At 43.1% G+C, this 19,984-nt stretch overlaps 1 pseudogene; it reads right to left on the reverse strand.

Moving 5' to 3' along the window:
• Nucleotides 1-230: 230 nt before the first annotated feature.
• On the reverse strand, nt 231-19,768 carry LOC118362172 (mutS protein homolog 4-like; annotated as a pseudogene).
• Between the last annotated feature and the right edge of the window lie 216 nt (nt 19,769-19,984).

Here is a 19,984-nt window from a genome sequence, read left to right on the forward strand (position 1 = left end):
CAAAGCACTGGTAGTGCATTCGGATTTCTATCACCATAAGAATGCCAAGAACCATGTAAACACATGCACGAGCTCGGCAAGTATTTATCCTGTGATGCTTGAGGTGATAGAAATCTGAATGCACTACCACCAGCGCTTTGAATAGTTGTAATTATTCTTACACATTCCTACTTGCAAAAACCACATGGACAACCGGTAAAGTAAGTTAAAATACAATTTTATTCAACATACTGGCTTGTAGTGGTCATGAGAGGGAACTTTCCTGACCCAAATGCCCATTAATGCCCGACGTAGAATTAAATACTATGTCGGGTTTCCATGCCAGCTCTCGGGGTTTTAAACCTACATGGCGGTTTACATTTGGGCCCCTGTCCCTTGTCCCACTTAATGTCACATTAATAATGAACTCTTTATTAAAATGACAGAAACATTGAAAATATTACACCTAACAACTTGTAATTTAATATCATATAGGATATTTTTATTTAACATTTTTTGTGGCGAACAGCATAATTTAAATCCACAAGCTTCTTCAATTCCTCTCACCTCCTTCATCGACCCATCCCAACCTGACATCCTCTGTCTCCATGGACACATGTTTCATAGCGTCTTTTCGGGCCCTTTAGATAGATTCGCAGGCTGTCAAGGTCCAGTATGGAGTCCCTGGATGTTTACAGGAGCCTGGTGGCCAGGTGATACAGAGGAGGAAGACGACAGGTTGACAGACCAGCAGGGACCACAGAATAAGATGGAAGGTACATTTGATCTAAATAACAAGAAGAAATAGCCTACTGGGAATCCTTCTTGGATTATGGTTGTAGGCAGTGCAATCATCTCTGCAGCCCTCAGACCTGCAAGTTAAACATTACAGTAAACCTTTTACTATTTAGGTTAATGATTGGACAATGTTAAAGAGTAACCTTACGTAATAAGCATCTTATCCTTTTGAAAACTGCCTTTGTGGCATCAATGAGTCAAACATTTATTCTAAAATTGACTTAGTGTTTAATATGATCATTTTGGTAAAAGTATCTAATCCAAAACTTAGATTTGTGAGATAATTAGGGGGGAAAATGGTATGTCACAGAGTAACGGGCACCATAACAGTTTTACTTGGGTTAGGTTTATTTAAATCCTGCCCACAGCTGGCAGCACCTAAGTAATCAACAATTAGACCCAATTGTAATGCCCATGTCCAATTTGGTTTGACATTCAATATCCCCTAAGCCTAAGGGGCTAGTTGGGGACCTCAGTAAATTACACAATGTATATTTAAATGTCAATAGCACCAAATGACTTAGACTAACTATAAATTACAGAAATTAATATGATGTTGAAAGCATTTAATGAGACAACTAAAAGGTGTGCAACATGAAAATATTGTCTAATTTACATTGTGTAATTTATTGACCGTCCTTAACTAGCCCCACAGATTGGATAGCCAACTTTTCTACTGTTGCACACAGCTGGCTGAAACTAATTGGCAAAAGAAGTTGGCTAGCTAGTCTAGGAAACTTCCAGACAAGATCTGATTAGGCTGTTTCACGTTTTCTAGAAGGGTGAGTGACTAACTGTGTAGTATTTGGCAAAGTTAAAGTACAAACGCTTTCCACATTCGAACACACACGAGACACCCACGTCAAAGCCTGCCTCCAAACCCAAATCTTGTTCTCAATCGCATTTCCTAATGAGGAGAATTGCAACCGAGGGTAAATCAGGAAGTTCAGCTCCCCTTTAAGAATGTTCAATCATATTTCCTTACCCTAGGAAATATGAGCTTCCATGGCTCAGCAGGAAAGTGTAGACAACACTCTCTGTACCCGTGTTGCCAGTGCAGGTGTGCTGAACCTCCATGTGCTGGTTTTCCACATTGGGGTACAATGTCTCCAGCTCACATACTGTAGCTCCAGGAAGTGTGTGGCAAACAGAGTGAACACCTGAGACCACCAGGGAAACAGAGCGGAGTACACATTTAACTGATGATAGTTTGATCTGAGCAGTGCAAGTAACAGGAAGTCAAAGAAAATTAAGGCTTCTATGATTCATACACAACAATCCAATTAATCATCTATTGTTTCAGACAGAGGCACTGTGCTGGTTGGACAGTGTACCTACCCTGAGGCTAATGAGGAACTTGCAGATAGAGTGACATATGACTACGCCCCACTCAGCACTGGTGCTACGCCCAAGCGCGTCTATGATGAGAGATTTGTCACTTCACATTATGGGTTATATAAGAGACCTTGGGAATACCCAGACAAAATGAAACAAAACTATTTTGCCTAGATTTTAAAAGTCCATACCATATCACTGCATCAGAAAGGCCAGTATGTATTGTAGGTGGACTTGCCGCTCATGTTGAGCCCAGCGATGATGACAATGTTGCTGCCCTCAGATGTAGCTGTTGTTGGACATGGGCTGCTGGCCAGTGATACGATCCAGAATGGGGTAACGACCCTGCTTGATGGCCAGTGTATCTGTGAACTAAGGACGCGTTGCAGGCACAGAGCAGGATAACTTCAGGAAGAACACTTTGATAATTGATAATTACATTGTTGGGTAATTTTAAAAAAAATACATCTGGGTTGAATTGCTGTGAATGAAATTCAGTTGCGTTTGCTATTTTATTACTAATTTAATGTGAATTCCAAACACTACTAGCGTACAGTACATGCAGTCAAAACAGACATCTACAGTTGTCGTGTAATGCAGAGAGATTGGTCTGGTCAAATACAGTAACGGTTACGTAACTCGGGTCATCTGAAAGTGAGATGAATGAGACGGAGAAGGCCGGCAGTCAGCACGTGTCTCTACAGAGATCCTTTCAGACAGCTGGGGGCCAGACAACTGAAGCTGACAGGGCAACCAATGTTACATAGACAGCAGAGCACAGCAGCCTCTTTGTCAATCAGAGAGGAGAAGAGAGGGCGCTGCTGCTGACGCACTGTATTCAATCATGCTGCATTGACTGGCTGCTATGTGAGAAGGATGAGTGGGTGGTTGTTTCTTCAGATACTGACTAGACTGAGGTCAACCAACTCCAGGGATAGCTTGAATCTGACTGGATCATATGGTTAGTGTGTCTATGAATTTGAACAACTGTTTTTATGTTCTATTGCAGAAATGTTGGGTGAAAAATGTTTTTTTGATTACATTTATTCACTTAATATAATATAATATATGCCATTTAGCAGACGCTTTTATCCAAAGCGACTTAGTCATGTGTGCATACATTCTACGTATGGGTGGTCCTGGGAATCGAACCCACTACCCTGGCGTTTCCTGCTTGACTTAACAGTCTGAGATGGTGCATGCATTGGCTAGTGACAGCAGCATGTCTAGCATAGAAACAGCATCGGACAGCTTGTATAGGCAGTGGATATGCTCATGAACTGTACTCAGCAGCTGGTACCACCCTGGGAAGAGACAGGTGTAAACAGGTCAACATGATCTAAAACTCCACAACAAACCAAACAGCCCCATCTACTGGGTAAACAGTACATCCAATTTCCCCCAGTTTTATTTCATGCCACTTGATAAATACAGAAATAAACGTTAGGTTGGTCAATCAGAACAAAGCAAAGAAACTATTTTTATGATCACATTATTCAATGAAAATGTAGCTCTTCCCCATAATTTTGGGCAACCAATGGCAGCACTCCAATGGACAGCAACTGTCATCAAATCTGACACCTTGGACAAGCTCACGTTTATATCGCATGAAAGCCAGTGAGTGCAATGGCAACAACAAAAAAATGTTTCAACTGCTAAATAATTAAACTGTGCACCAGGACGACTTGCTACTGTGATTGCTGAAATGCAGAGCCTGTTTGAGTTTTTTTTTATCAGAAATTATACTTTTGTTATAATGTTTGCAAGTTCAGTTGGTTAGCTACTAGCTAGCTCTCTGTCTCATTGACTACCAAACGTTGCTAAGCTAGTCACTTAATATAACTTTTTTTCTCAAAATGTATGTTAACTAGTTAAGTTAGCAATGTTATGAATACAACTCTCATCTGCTGTTGACATCAGGATACGATTTGAGAGTACTGGTTTGCTCCAAAAGTAGCTATAGCTTTCACTGCACACTGACTGAATTCAATGCCATTCAGTGGCTAGCTATACTACAAACATCATTTTACCAGGTTCCCCGTAAAGCAATTATAATGACAGTCCACCACAACATACCCAAGAGTTTCCTGATTAGCAAAACCTGGTTTGGATCAATGTGAGGGGATTTCGTTAGTGGTTAAATGGGCAGCCGTGAGCTGCTCAGTGGCACGAGCCTACTAGACGAGCTAAATTACTTCTATGCTCGCTTTGAGGAAAGCAACACTGAAGCATGCATGAGAGCATCAGCTGTTCCGGAAGACTGATTACCAGGACGGAGTCTGTAATACCAACATGTTTCAAGCAGACCACCATAGTCCCTATGCCCAAGAACACTAAATGGCAGACCACACGCAAGCATGGCAAAATAGATTAATAAATGTATGTTATTCAATTATTGCACGCACCAATTTGAACCTGCGTTGCCAAGGGCTAAAATAGAAATCAGTTATATTTCTGACACAGATCGTGCCGCAAGTCCTGCCTCTCCAATCTCCTCATTGGTTATACCCAAGTGGGTGAGAAAGACGAACAAGGTCAGTGGTGGTAATGCACCTAATTTATGAAAGTTGCCCATCGCAATATGAAGTCAAGAGAAGAAAAAGCCTGGAAGGAAGAGAGATGACTAGAAATGATTTGGTTGACTGTTTTATGTGTGGATTAATTGGCAGAGTAGAGGTCCTTGTGCATTTCAGGTAAAATAACAACTCAATGTTTATATCCCAGGACAAATTAGCTAGCAACAGCAAGCTAGCTAAATAGAACAAATTAGCTAGCAAGTACTAGCTAAATTGCCATAAATGTTTAATGCTTTTCGACCTGTCCCCAAATTAATATAATTGGTTCAGAGTTTGTTTTGATATTTTAACCTGCGTGCCTTGATCACGTTTGGTGTGGGGGGACAAAATACATTTATGCACAATGGCACACATGCGCAGCCAGTTTGGGTTCCGTGTAAGGGAACCTGCCTAAATGACTAATGACTACAGACGCATAGCACTCACATCTGTAGCCAATAAGTGCTTTGAAAGGCCGGTCATGGCTCACAACACCATTATCCCAGAAAGCCTAGACCCACTCCAATTTGCATACTGACTCAAAATATCCACAGATGATGCCATCTCTATTGCCCTTTCCCACCGGGACAAAAGGAACACCTACGTGAGAATGCCATTAATTGACGACAGCTCAGCACACCACAGTGCCCTCAAAGGTCATCACTATGCTAAGGACCCTGGGATTAAACAACTGGATCCTGGACTTCCTGACGGGCCGCCCCCAGGTGGTAAGGGTAGGTAACCATATCTGCCACGCTGATATGTTGTGTTGTCGGCAAGACAGCCTATAGGGAGGTCAGAGACCTGGCCGTGTGGTGCCAGGATAACGAGCTCTATCTCAATGTGTTCAAGACAAAGGAGATGATTGTGAACTACAGGAAAAGGAGGATGAGCACACCCCCATTCTTATCAATGGAGCTGTAGTGGAACAGGTTGAGAGCTTCAAGTTCCTTGGTGTCCACATCACCAACAAACTATCATGGTCCAAACAAATCAAATGTATTTATATAGCCCTTCGTACATCAGCTGATATCTCAAAGTGCTGTACAGAAACCCAGCCTAAAACCCCAAACAGCAAGCAATGCAGGTGTAGAAGCACGGCGGCTAGGAAAAACTCCCTATAAAGTTTAGAACATAGGAAGAAACCTAGAGAGGAACAAGACTGAGGGGTGGCCAGTCCTCTCCTGGCTGGCCACGATGTTCAAATTTTCATAAATGACCAGCATGGTCAAATAATAATAATCACAGTAGTTGTCGAGGGTGCAGCAAGTCAGCACCTCAGGACTAAATGTCAGTTGGCATAGCAGATCATTAAGAGTATCTCTACCACTCCTGCTGTCTCTAGAGCGTTGAAAACAGCAGGTCGGGAACAGGTCAGGATTCCATAGCCGCAGGCAGAACAGTTGGAACTGGAGCAGCAGCACGGCCAGGTGGACTAGGGACAGCAAGGAGTCATCATGCCAGGTAGTCCTGAGGCATGGTCCTAAGGCTCAGGTCCTCCGAGAGAGAAAAAGAGAAAATTAGAGGGAGCATACTTAAATTCACACAGGACACTGGATAAGACAGGAGAAGTACTCCAGATATAACAAACTGACCCTAGCCCCCCGACACAAGCTACTGCAGCATAAATACTGGAGGCTGAGACAGGAGGGGTCAGGAGACACTGTGGCCCCATCCGATGATATAACCCCACCCACTTTGCCAAAGCACAGCCCCCACACCACTAGAGGGATATCTTCAACCACCAACTTGCCGTCCTAGGGATGGCATGAAAGAGGACCAGTAAGCCAGTGACTCAGCCCCTGAAATAGGGTTAGAGGCAGAGAATCCCAGTGGAGAGAGGGGAACCGGCCAGGCAGAGACAGCAAGGGTGGTTCGTTGCTCCAGAGCCTTTCCGTTCACCTTCACACTCCTGGGCCAGACTACACTCAATCATATGACCCACTGAAGAGATGAGTCTTCAGTAAAGACTTAAAGGTTGACATCGAGTCTGCATCTCTCACATGGGTTGGCAGACCATTCCATAAAAATGGAGCTCTATAGGAGAAAGCCCTACCTCAAGCTGTTTGCTTAGAAATTCTAGGGACAATTAGGAGGCCTGCGTCTTGTGGCCGTAGCGTACGTGTAGGTATGTACGGCAGGACCAAATCAGAAAGATAGGTAGGAGCAAGCCCATGTAATGCTTTGTAGGTTAGCAGTAAAACCTTGAAATCAGCCCTTGCCTTAACAGGAAGCCAGTGTAGGGAGGCTAGCACTGGAGTAATATGATCAAATGTTTTGGTTCTAGTCAGGATTCTAGCACCCGTGTTTAGCACTAACTGAAGTTTATTTAGTGCTTTATCCGGGTAGCCGGAAAGTAGAGCATTGCAGTAGTCTAACCTATAAGTAACAAAAGCATGGATACATTTTTCTGCATCATTTTTGGACAGAAGTTTCTGAAAAAAGCTGTCATTGAAACAGTCTTGATATGTTCTTCAAAAGAGAGATCAGGGTCCAGAGTAAGGCTGAGGTCCTTCACAGTTTTATTTGAGACGACTGTACAACCATCAAGATTAATTGTCAGATTCAACAGAAGATCTCTTTGTTTCTTGGGACCTAGAACAAGCATCTCTGTTTTGTCTGAGTTTAAAAGTAGAAAGTTTGCAGCCATCCACTTCCTTATACGTAGAATGTATGCACACATGACTGTAAGTCGCTTTGGATAAAAGCGTCTGCTAAATGGCATATATTATTATTATTATTATTATGTCTGAAACACAGGCTTCTAGCGAGGGCAATTTTGGGGCGTCACCATGTTTCATTGAAATGTACAGCTGTGTGTCATCCGCTATTTCATGTGGGGGTGGGGTGGAGCGGCAGACACGCATCTCGGCCATGCTCCCTCTAATCCACAATATGTACAGGATATATACACACACAAACAGGTTATGGGTCACACAATGTATAGCCAAAGTGTACTTTACACATTTCATTAAATTTTTATATATTGCTACTACATTTTAAAAAAAATCACAAATAATATTTTATATTATTAATTTCAAACAACGGCATTAGCATGAGAAGAACTTACCAGTCCAAAACGATGTCCTCTCCGTTCAAATAATATTCCTCCATTTGGGAATCGCTAAATGAATCCAACAATCTCTGTCTCACTTTCCCGATCAATTTCTTCTACAATTGTGTGTACATCTGTATATCTAGACTTAGATTTAGCGTTCCCTGACTTAGTCGCCATACTGGTTGATATATAAACAGCTGAAGATGCCCAATTTTTTTTAACCAAAATAATGCTGTGCGTAACATGTGTGGCTCCTTCCGGTATGAATCTTCAATGGAGAATGAACCTCTTTACGCCGGAGTTTACTACATGGGTTGGTCTTCCAACACATAAACATTACATATTGCCGTTTACCTCGGCTCATTGGCTATATACCCAGCTAGATTTCAAGACTATCAGTGGTCATTGGGTTAAAATACAGTCAATCAATGAAACAGGGGTCATATCATTGGTGCACAATGATGTCATTACTTGTTGTCTTCAAATCAGTTTCTTTCAGTCAATACGTCCCGCGAAATGACCCATCACGTTTGGTTGTGTTACAAACAAACCAGTTGATTGCAATGAAACCAAACATGACTGGATAAAGTCATGTTTAGTGTGTGTATTTACATCGAATGTGTCGTCGAAAATGGAATGAGACGGAATTCACGACACAAGCGGTTCACAAAATATATTGTGTTAGGCTATAAAAATGGATTTGATCAAACAAAAGCCTATTCATTGTGTAACAATGAGCATTGGGATTGCAAACAGAGGAAGATCGTCAAAGGTAAACTATTTATTTTATTGCAATTTGTGATGTTACGCCTGTGCTGTTTGAAATAGTTTTTTTTAATGGGGCTCTATCCTCAGATAATCGTATCATATTCTTTCGCAGTAAATCCTTTTTTAAATCTGACAAGGCAGTTGGATTAGCAAGACTCTAGGCTTTCGACCCATGTGAGACACTTGTATTTTCATGAATGTTTAATATGACTATTTATGTAGCGATCACCGTATGTTGTCGAATTTAATCCTGCTAACGGGTTCGGTGCGCAGAGAGGTTAACGTTATGTTTTCGAATGACATCCCCAAGAGGTAAAATATATATAGTGAAAACAATAGTGGTCCTAAAACGGAACCTTGAGGAACACCGAAATTTACAGTTGATTTGTCAGAGGACAAACCATTCAGAGACAAACGGATATCTTTCCAACAGACAAGATCTAAACCAGGCCAGAACTTGTCCGTGTAGACCAATTTGGGTTTCTTATCTCTCCAAAAGAATGTGGTGATCAATGGTATCAAAAGCAGCACTAAGGTCTAGGAGCATGAGGACAGATGCAGAGCCTCTGTCTGATGCCATTTTAAAGGTAATTTACCACCTTCACAAGTGCAGTCTCAGTGCTAAGATGTGGTCTAAAACAAGACTGAAGCCGTTTGTATATATTGTTTGTCTTCAGGAAGGCAGTGAGTTGCTGCGCAACCGCTTTTTAAAAAAATAGAGGAATGGAAGATTCGATATAGGCCGATAGTTTTTTATATTTTCTGAGTCAAGGTTTGGCTTTTTCAAGAGAGGCCTTATTACTGCTTCTTTTAGTGAGTTTGGTACACATCCGGTGGATAGAGAGCCGTTTATTATGTTCAACATAGGAGGGCCAAGCACAGAACGCAGCTCTTTCAGTAGTTTAGTTTGAATAGGGTCCAGTATGCAGCTTGAAGGTTTAGAGGCCATGATTATTTTCATCATTGTGTCAAGATATTTAATACTAAAACACTTGAGTCTCTCTCTTGAACCTAGGTCCTGGCAGAGTTGTGCAGACTCAGAGCAACTGAGCTTTGAAGGGGGAATACGCAGATTTAAAGAGTAATTTGCTTTCTAATGATCATGATCTTTTCCTCAAAGAAGTTCATGAATTTATTACTGCTGAAGTGAAAGCCATATCCTCACTTGGGGAATGCTGCTTTTTAGTTAGCTTTGCGACAGTATCAAAAATAAATTTTGGATTATTCTTATTTTCCTCAATTAAGTTGGAAAAATAGGATGATCGAGCAGCAGTGAGGGCTCTTCGATACTGCACGGTACTGTCTTTCCAAGCTAGTCGGAAGACTTCCAGTTTGGTGTGGCGCCATTTCGGTTCCAATTTTCTCTAAGCTTGCTTCAGAGCTCGGGTATTTTCTGTATACCAGGGAGCTAGTTTCTTATGACAATTTTTTTAGGGGTGCAACTGCATCTAGGGTATTGCACAAAGTTAAATTGAGTTCCTCAGTTAGGTGGTTAACTGATTTTTGTCCTCTGATGTCCTTGGGTAGGCAGAGGGAGTCTGGAAGGGCATCAAGGAATCTTTGTGCTGTCTGGGAATTTATAGCACGACCTTTGGTGCTCCTTGGTTGGGGTCTGAGCAGATTATTTGTTGCAATTGCAAACGTAATAAAATGGTGGTCCGATAGTTCAGGGTTATGAGGAAAAACATTAAGATCCACAACATTTATTCCATGGGACAAAACTAGGTCCAGAGTATGACTGTGACAGTGAGTAGGTCCAGAGACATGTTGGACAAAACCCACTAAGTCGATGATGGCTCCGAAAGCCTTTTGGAGTGGGTCTGTGGACTTTTCCATGTGAATATTAAAGTCACCAAAAACTAGAATATTATCTGCTATGACTACAAGGTCCAATAGGAATTCAGGGAACTCAATGAGGAACGCTGTATATGGCCCAGGAGGCCTGTAAACAGTAGCTATAAAAAGTGATTGAATAGGCTGCATAGATTATGACTAGAAGCTCAAAAGACAACTGTCTTCTTTTTTTTTGTAAATTGAAATTTGCTATCGTAAATGTTAGCAACACCTCCGCCTTTGTGGGATGCACGGTGGATATGGTCACTAGTGTAACCAGGAGGTGAGGCCTCATTTAACACAGTAAATTCATCAGGCTTAAGCCATGTTTCAGTCAGGCCAATCACATCAAGATTATGATCAGTGATTAGTTCATTGACTATAACTGCCTTTGAAATAAGGGATCTAACATGTGAGGTATCACGATCACATTCAATAATGGCAGGAATGGAGGAGGTATTTATCCTAGTGAGATTGCTATGGCGAACGCCGCCATGTTTAGTTTTGCCCAATCTAGGTCGAGGCACAGACACGGTCTCAATGGGGATAGCTGAGCTGACTACACTGACTGTGCTAGTGGCAGACTCCACTAAGCTGGCAGGCTGGCTAACAGCCTGCTGCCTGGCCTGCACCCTACTTCATTGTGGAGCTAGAGGAGTTCGAGCCCTGTCTATGTTGGTAGATAAGAGGAGAGCAACCCTCCAGCTAGGATGGAGTCCGTCACTCCTCAGCAGGCCAGGCTTGGTCCTGTTTGTAGGTGAGTCCCAGAAAGAGGGCCAATTATCTACAAATGCTATCTTATGGGAGGGGCACAAAATAGTTTTTCAACCAGCGATTGAGTTGTGAGACTCTGCTGTAGAGCTCATCACTCCCCCTAATGGGGAGGGGGCCAGAGACAATTACTCGATGCCGACACATCTTTCTAGCTGATTTACACACTGAAGCTATGTTGCGCTTGATGATCTCTGACTGTTTCATCCTAACATCATTGGTGCCGACGTGGATAACAATATCTCTATACTCTCTACACTCACCAGTTTTAGCTTTAGCCAGCACCATCTTCAGATTAGCCTTAACGTTGGTAGCACTGCCCACTGGTAAACAGTGTATGATTGCTGGATGATTCGTTTTAAATCTAATACTTCGGGTAATGGAGTCGCCAATGACTACGGTTTTCAATTTGTCAGAGCTAATGGTGGGAAGCTTCGGCGTCTCAGACACCGTAACGGGAGGAGTAGAGATAGGAGAAGGCTCGGCCTCAGACTCCGACTCGCTGCTTAATGGAGAGAACCGGTTGAAAGTTTCCGTCGACTGGATGAGCAACACCGGTTGAGCATTCCTACAGCATTTCCCTCCAGAAGCCATGAGAAAGTTGTCCGGCTGCTGGGACCGTGCAAGGGGATTTATACTGACGTTACTATCTGTACTTACTGGTTGCACAGACGCTGTTTCATCCTTTCCTACACTGAAATTACCCTTGCCTAACGATTGCGTCTGAAGCTGGGCTTGCAGCACAGCCATCCTCGGCTTAAGGTGATCGTTCTCCTGTATATTATGAATACAGTGACTGCAAGTAGAAGGCATCATGTTAATGTTACTACTTAGCTTCGGCTGTTGGAAGTCCTGACGAACCATGTCCAGATAAAGCGTCCGGAGTGAAAAAGTTGAATGAAAAAAAGTTGAGTGAGGGAAAAACGAAAAATATAAACGGTAATTAAAAAGTAAAAACCGTAAAGTTGTCAGGTATCAAAGTAAGGTTGGCAACAAAACACACAGCAACACGCAAACACGTCTGCAAGTTGTGACCGGAAATGACTACACCAAACACACCAAGACAGTTGTGAATAGGGCACAACAAATCCTGCCCCCCGGATGACTGAAAAGATTTGGTATGGGTCCTCAGATCCTCAAAAGGTTCTACAGCTGCACCATCCAGAGCATCCTGACTGGTTGCATCACTGCCTGGTATGGCAACTGCTCGGCCTCAAACCGCAAAGCACTACAGAGGGTAGTGTGTACGGCCCAGTACATCACTGGTGCCAAGCTTCCTGCCATCCAGGACCTCTATACCAAGCGGTGTCTGAGGAAGGCCCTAAAAATTATCAAAAAGACTCCAGCCACCCTAGTCATAGACTTCTCTCTGCTAACGCATGGGAAGCGGTACCGGAGCACCAAGTCTAGGTCCAAAAGGCTTCTTAACAGCTTCTACCCCCAAGTACTCCTGAACAGCTAATCAAATGGCTACCCAGACCATTTGCATTGCCCCCACCCTCTTTTACACTGCTGCTACTCTCTGGTTATTATCTATTCATAGTCACTTTAACTCTACTTACATGTACATATTACCTCAATTTCCTCGACTAACTACCGCACATTGACTCTCTACCGGTAACTCCTGTACCGCTACTGTTATTTTACTGCTGCTTTTTATTTGTTATTTTTAACTTGGCTATTTTTTACTTCACACTTACTATATTTTTCTTAACTGCATTGTTGGTTAAGGGCTTCTAAGTAAGCAACTCACTGTAAGGTCTACCTACACCTGTTGTATTGTGACAAATAACGATTTGATTTGGGCTTCCCAGGGAAAATTATGGCCGAGGTTGCAATATTAACTAAGGGGGTCAGGGCTTAGCAAAGGGTCAATTGTGAGGCTATTTAGCGCCTCTTTACTCACACATAGGACATGTGGAATCACAGAGATCAGTAATCTTCATCAGGTCTCCTGTGGTGAAGCTGTAGTTGCCCTTGTGCTTTGTCACCTGAGGGAAAAGTAATTTATAAAAAACAGCAAAGGTATAAAAATGCATTACTATAGAGAATGCTGACGCGTGTTGTTGTAATATAGAGCCACTGCAATTCTGACAGGTACAGCCCAATTTAAATAATGAACATGAAGCAATGACACCTTGTAATGAGTTTCCCTCACTTAAAGCTCTGTATAACCTATTCATCATTGCAATTGTTCAGTATTGCCAGTTATAGAGGTGTTCAAATAGGCTATTAGAGGTACCTTGATGAAGTCAGCTTGGATCTTCCCATCAGGTGAAGCCACCCCTCCAGTTTCATCTGGATGATCCCTCAAGCTGTGCTAAAGCTCATCGGCAACCCATACTTCTCCCCCACCTGGTCAACCAGCCCTGTGCATCATTTATTTATTACATTTTTTTTATTGTCACACATACTTCTGACATGCCCCCCTACCTGTGGTCCTTTTGTTGACAACCAACTCCAGGTTAGTGGCAGACGTTGAGCTGATGTGTAACCTTTATTTAACTAGGCAAGTCAGTTAAGAATACATTCTTATTTGCAATGACGGCCTACCCCGGCCAAACCCGGACAACACTGGGACAAATGTGCACCTCCCCATGGGACTCCCAATCACGTCCGGTTGTGATTCAGCCAGGGTCTATAGGTGACGCCTCTAACACTGAGATGCAGTGGCTTAGACCGCTGTGCCACTCAGGAGCCCGAGTGGTCATGGCAGTCTGCTCACTACCTTTTGAAGCTCACATTCAGTGATTTGGGTGCATAGATGGAGTTCTGAATGAACTCCAAGTATCTCTGGGGCACACATTTGCTGGATGTACTCCAGCCCTTTTCTCTCATTGCAGTGAAAGCTACTGACTGAAACGTAAAGGTTAGGCAACAAATAAGACATAACAAAGGTGTCTCACTTCAGCAGTATGGGCAGACCACCTAGTACCTGAATGTTTTCTGTGATGAGGTTGTATGGTTTGGTCCCTTTGCCTTTCTCACTGGCAGTACTGGCAGTGTCTGGCATTAGTATCTCCAGTGGCACCAGGATGTGAACCTTGGTGATAACCTGGAAGTGGATGAGAGACAAGTTTAACATACTTTCAGTACAGACTGAGATAACCATGGACTTAGCTAGGCCTCATGGAGATGAATTTGCCTGCCTCTCCCTGTTCTGAGATACTGTCGATAGTAAACTAATTCAGCCTGTTTGTTTACTATGTTCTACCTTGGCATAGGTCCCAGTGTCTGCAAACTGAGAGAACCAGTTCTGCACATTTCAGGTTGATACTGGCCATGCCAAACACTCCCCTTGCAACCCATGCCCTTCTACCACCGCAACAATCACAGAGGCAGCAGTGGTGAGGTCACAGGAGCAGCCAGTGGTCACTGCAGGCATGGAGAGAGCGGAATAATTAAACTCTCAAACTGCGACAGCCTAGTGAAAACCAACTCCTCTGTGTGTGTCTGAGCTGTAGCTTGACCAGAGGGTTCAGTCTGTGGCATTTATGCAGTGTATTCCTACAGCCCCAGCTGAGCCTGGGGTCCTCCTAAGTCTGGGGGTTCCCCCTATGGGTCTGGAAGTCCCACTAACAAGGAGCCAGAGGGTGGGACATATTAAAATGTCCTTCCCCCTCTGAAGCTGTGATTCACTTGACCTGGGTCAAAGAAAGGCAATCAACATATAAGTTATTAGGCTACTGTACATCTCAAAATAAGCCTGCCTGGCTAAGTCACTTGTGCCTTGTAATTAAAAATATAAAAATGTGTATAAGCTTTATTTACATAAATTTGCGAATTTAGAGAAACTATACGCTGGTTGCATGAGCTGAAATAAGACCCCATACATTTTCCGTATGCACTAAAAATGTATTTCTCTCAAATGTTGTGCACAAATTTGTTTGCATTCCTGTTAGTGAGCTTTCACCTTTGCCAAGATAATCCATCCACCTAACAGGTGTGGCATATCAAGAAGTTGATTAAACAGCATGATCATTATACAGGTGCACCTTGTGCTGGGTACAGTAAACTAGTTATCCAATTAACTAAACACTCTTAAAAATAGTCTGGCGTTTTGGAAGTTTACTTGAATCACAGTGTGAAACTGCAATAAACACAAAAATACATGTTTTCAGTTACTGTAGTAAGGGCACAGAATGTCTTACACAATAACTGCACTAAATGTATGAAATAAGGAATAAGGGTACTCCATTTAGAGTCAAATATAAAATAAAGTTAATAGAATTCAACTGTATGCTTAATATTGCTAAACTAGGTGTCCCTAGGGAGAAATAGCACTGAAGCTAATGCAAAGTAGCTAACAACTAACTAAATCTTTTACAGAAACAGGAAAATTATGTGATAAACATTTATCCTGTGTTAATAAACAAATGTACTTACAGATATTGCATCTTACAAAGCATATAAAGAAGGATGTTGAAGGATTGTAACTACTGTCACACACTTCCTGTCACATGACACAAAAAGGTACATTCTACACTGCTGCACTTAAACTGCCACTAGGGGGTGCTAAACAACTAACAGGTCCAGAACACTCATTAACGATCCCATATAAACCTAACTCTGACCACTGGGATATTATGAAGTAAGAAGGACAACAACTTCAGAGATAGGCCGAGAGAAGATCTTCAGAGTTGTCAAGAAAGGGAACTATGAAGTTGACTTTCCTCACCATCCCGTCCCAGCTGTGGAGGGTCTTCACAACGATGGCTATTGGCCATTAATTTATTTTAGCCTGACTGTCCTTCATTAAGACCATATTCCCTTCTTTAAGATCTAGCCTCTTGTCCTGCCACTTACGTCGGCTCTGCAGCGTGCAGAGATACTCCCGCCGGCACCTGTTCCTAAAGGTGTCCGCTAGACTTTGTACCTGCTTTCACTCTTGCTTGTAGAGTTCTAAGTCCCAGATCTTGCCTGGTGGAGGAAGGGGGGACGACAGTCTTCTGGGTCAAGAGCCCAGCTGGAGTGAGGATAAGGGGTTATTCTGGGTCTGAAGATACTGGGACGAGGGGCCTGGCATTCATCACAGCAATGACCTTGGCCGTCAGTGTTGTCAGGACTTCATTTGTAAGGCATGAAGATCCACGTTGGAGGCACATGCAGTCAAGTATACGACGTGCAATGCCAATCATCCGCTCCCATGTACCACCCATATGGGATGAGTGAGGTAGGTTGAACACCTACAGTTGAAGTCAGAAGTTTACACACACTTAGGTTGGAGTCATTAAAACCCGTTTTTCAACCACTCCACAAATTTATTGTTAAAACTATAGTTTTAGAAATTTGGTGAGGACATCTACTTTGTGCACGACACAAGTAATTTTTCCAGCAATTGTTTACAGACAGATTATTCAATGTATAATTCATTGTATCACAATTCCAGTGTGTCAGAAGTTTACATGCACTAAGTTGACTGTGCCTTTTACACAGCTTGGAAAATTCCAGAAAATGATGTCATGGCTTTAGAAGCTTCTGATAGGCTAATTGACATAATTTGAGTCAATTGGAGGTGTATCTGTAGATGTATTTCAAGGCCTACCTTCAAATTCAGTGCCTCTTTGCGTGACATCATGGGAAAATAAAGTCCGGTTCATCCTTGGGAGCAATTTCCAAACGCCTGGAGGTACCACGTTCATCTGTACAAACAACAGTACGCAAGTATAAACACCATGGGACCACGCAGCCGTCATACCGCTCAGGAAGGAGACACGTTCTGTCTCCTAGAGATGAACGTAGTTTGGTGCGAAAAGTGCAAATCAATCCCAAAACAACAGCAAAGGACCTTGTGAAGATGCTGGAGGAAACGGGTACAAAAGTATCTATATCCACAGTAAAACAAGTCCTATATCAACATAACCTGAAAGGCTGCTCAGCAAGGAAGAAGCCACTGCTCCAAAACCACCATAAAAAAGCCAGACTACGGTTTGCAACTGCACATGGGGACAAAGATCGTACTTTTTGGAGAAATGTACTCTGGTCTGATGACAAAAATAGAACTGTTTGGCCATTCACATCAAACATCTCCAATCGAAAATCAAATCAAGAGTCGGCTTTCTATTCCGCAACAAAGCCTCCTTCACTCACACCGCCAAGCTTACCCTAGTAAAACTGACTATCCTACCGATCCTCGACTTCGGCGATGTCATCTACAAAATGGCTTCCAACACTCTACTCAGCAAACTGGATGCAGTCTATCACAGTGCCATCCGTTTTGTCACTAAAGCACCTTATACCACCCACCACTGCGACTTGTATGCTCTAGTCGGCTGGCCCTCACTACATATTCGTCGCCAGACCCACTGGCTCCAGGTCATCTACAAGTCCATGCTAGGTAAAGCTCCGCCTTATCTCAGTTCACTGGTCACGATGGCAACACCCATCCGTAGCACGCGCTCCAGCAGGTGTATCTCACTGATCATCCCTAAAGCCAACACCTCATTTGGCCGCCTTTCGTTCCAGTACTCTGCTGCCTGTGACTGGAACGAACTGCAAAAATCGCTGAAGTTGGAGACTTTTATCTCCCTCACCAACTTCAAACATCAGCTATCCGAGCAGCTAACCGATCGCTGCAGCTGTACATAGTCTATTGGTAAATAGCCCACCCATTTTCACCGACCTCATTCCCATACTGTTATTATACTGTTTTTTTATTTATTTACTTTTCTGCTCTTTTGCACACCAATATCTCTACCTGTACATGACCATCTGATCATTTATCACTCCAGTGTTAATCTGCAAAATTGTATTATTCGCCTACCTCCTCATGCCTTTTGCACACATTGTATATAGACTGCCCATTTATTTTTTTCTACTGTGTTATTGACTTGTTAATTGTTTACTCCATGTGTAACTCTGTGTTGTCTGTTCACACTGCTATGCTTTATCTTGGCCAGGTCGCAGTTGCAAATGAGAACTTGTTCTCAACTAGCCTACCTGGTTAAATAAAGGTGAAATACAAAAAATAAAAAAATAATAATGACCATCATTATGTTTGGAGGAAAAAGGGGGAGGCTTGCAAGCCGAATGTAACAGTATAACTTTAGTCCGTCCCCTCGCCCGGGCTCCTCTGCACACATCAACAACTGACAACCATGAAGCATCGTTACCCATTGCTCCACAAATGCCGCGGCTCTTGCAGAGCAAGGGGAACCACTACTTCAAGGTCTCAAAGCGAGTGACGTCACGGATTGAAACGTTATATGCACACACCACTGCTAACTAGCTAGCCATTTCACATCGGTTTCACTCACCCCCCTTTTGACCTCCTCCTTTTCCGTAGCAACCAGTGATCTGGGTCAACAGCATCAATGTAGCAGTATAACTTTAGTCCGTCCCCTCGCCCCTACCCGGGCTCGAACCAGGGACCCTCTGCACACATCAACAACTGACAACCATGAAGCATCGTTACCCATTGCTCCACAAATGCCGCGGCTCTTGAAGAGCAAGGGGAACCACTACTTCAAGGTCTCAAAGTGAGTGACGTCACCGATTGAAACGCTATTAGCGTGCACTACCGCTAACTAGCTAGCCATTTCACATCGGTTACATGAAGAACACCATCCCAACCGTGAAGCACAGGGGTGGCAGCATCATGTTGTGTGGTTGCTTTGCTGCAGGAGGGAGTGGTGCACTTCACAAAATAGATGGCGTCATGAGAAAGGAAAATTATGTGGATATATTGAAGCAACATCTCAAGACATCAGTCAGGAAGTTAAAGCTTGGTCACAAATGGGTCTTCCAAATGGACAATGACCCCAAGCACACATCCAAAGTTGTGGCAAAATGGCTTCAGGACAACAAAGTCAAGGTATTGGAGTGGCCATCACAAAGCCCTGACCTCAATCCCATAGAAAATTTGTAAGCATAACTGAAAAAGCGTGTGGCCTCCTTGCTTGAAAAAAGGAGGCCTATAAACCTGACTCAGTTACACTAGCTCTGTCAGGAGGAATGGGACAAAATTAACCCAACTTATTCTTGGAAGCTTGTGGAAGGCTACCCGAAACGTTTGACCCAAGTGAAACAATTGAAAGGCAATACACTCAATTCGTATTTGGTAGCACGTAAACTTCTGACCCAATGGGAATGTGATGAAAGAAATAAAAGCTGAAATAAATCATTCCCTCTACTATTATTCTGACATTTCACATTCTTAAAATAAAGTGGTGATCCTATCTGGCCTAAAACAGGGAATTCTTACTAGGATTAAATGTCAGGAATTGTGAAAAACTGAGTTTAAATGTATTTGGCTAAGGTGTATGTAAACTTCCGACCTCAACTGTAGGTACATTTCTGTTCTTGGAGATACATCTCTGTGCTTTCTGAACTAGAACTTGATCAATCCATCCTCAGGTCTCGGTATCACCAACAAAGTTTGTACCGCAATCTGAACGTACCTGCTTTGCTATGCCTCTGAGAATAATCTTCTCAGGGCGTTTATGAAGCTGGAAGCACTTAGTGATTTAATTACTTCTTTGTGAACAGCTCTTGTGCATGAGAACATCACCGCACACCTTTTGCTATTGGCATGTCCTCCTCTGGTGCGGCGTGAGACCACCGCCCATGTGCCGAAACCGTCCACAACTACGTTGTTGAAAGGTGGTGCTACCTGCAGCCTCTCATTTGGCAGTTCTGCCATCTGCTGGTGTTCCGTCTTCCCGCGGAGCATCTTCGTCCATCTGCTTGGATGGCACCCTCTGTGAAATGTCTCTCAATGCTTCACAGCCTCATGGTGGTGACGCACAGGCAAGATTGCCAGGTGGTGACGACCTGGAATGATGATGGGGTTGACATCATTTGTTCTTAATTTAGATGGAGGCCAAATCGCGCAAACTTTGAGCAGTCCATCACTGTCAACGATAGGATGCAGCCTTCGTAGACTGCT

Source organism: Oncorhynchus keta, chromosome 29, assembly GCF_023373465.1.
Source record: "Oncorhynchus keta strain PuntledgeMale-10-30-2019 chromosome 29, Oket_V2, whole genome shotgun sequence".
Taxonomy (NCBI): domain Eukaryota; kingdom Metazoa; phylum Chordata; class Actinopteri; order Salmoniformes; family Salmonidae; genus Oncorhynchus; species Oncorhynchus keta.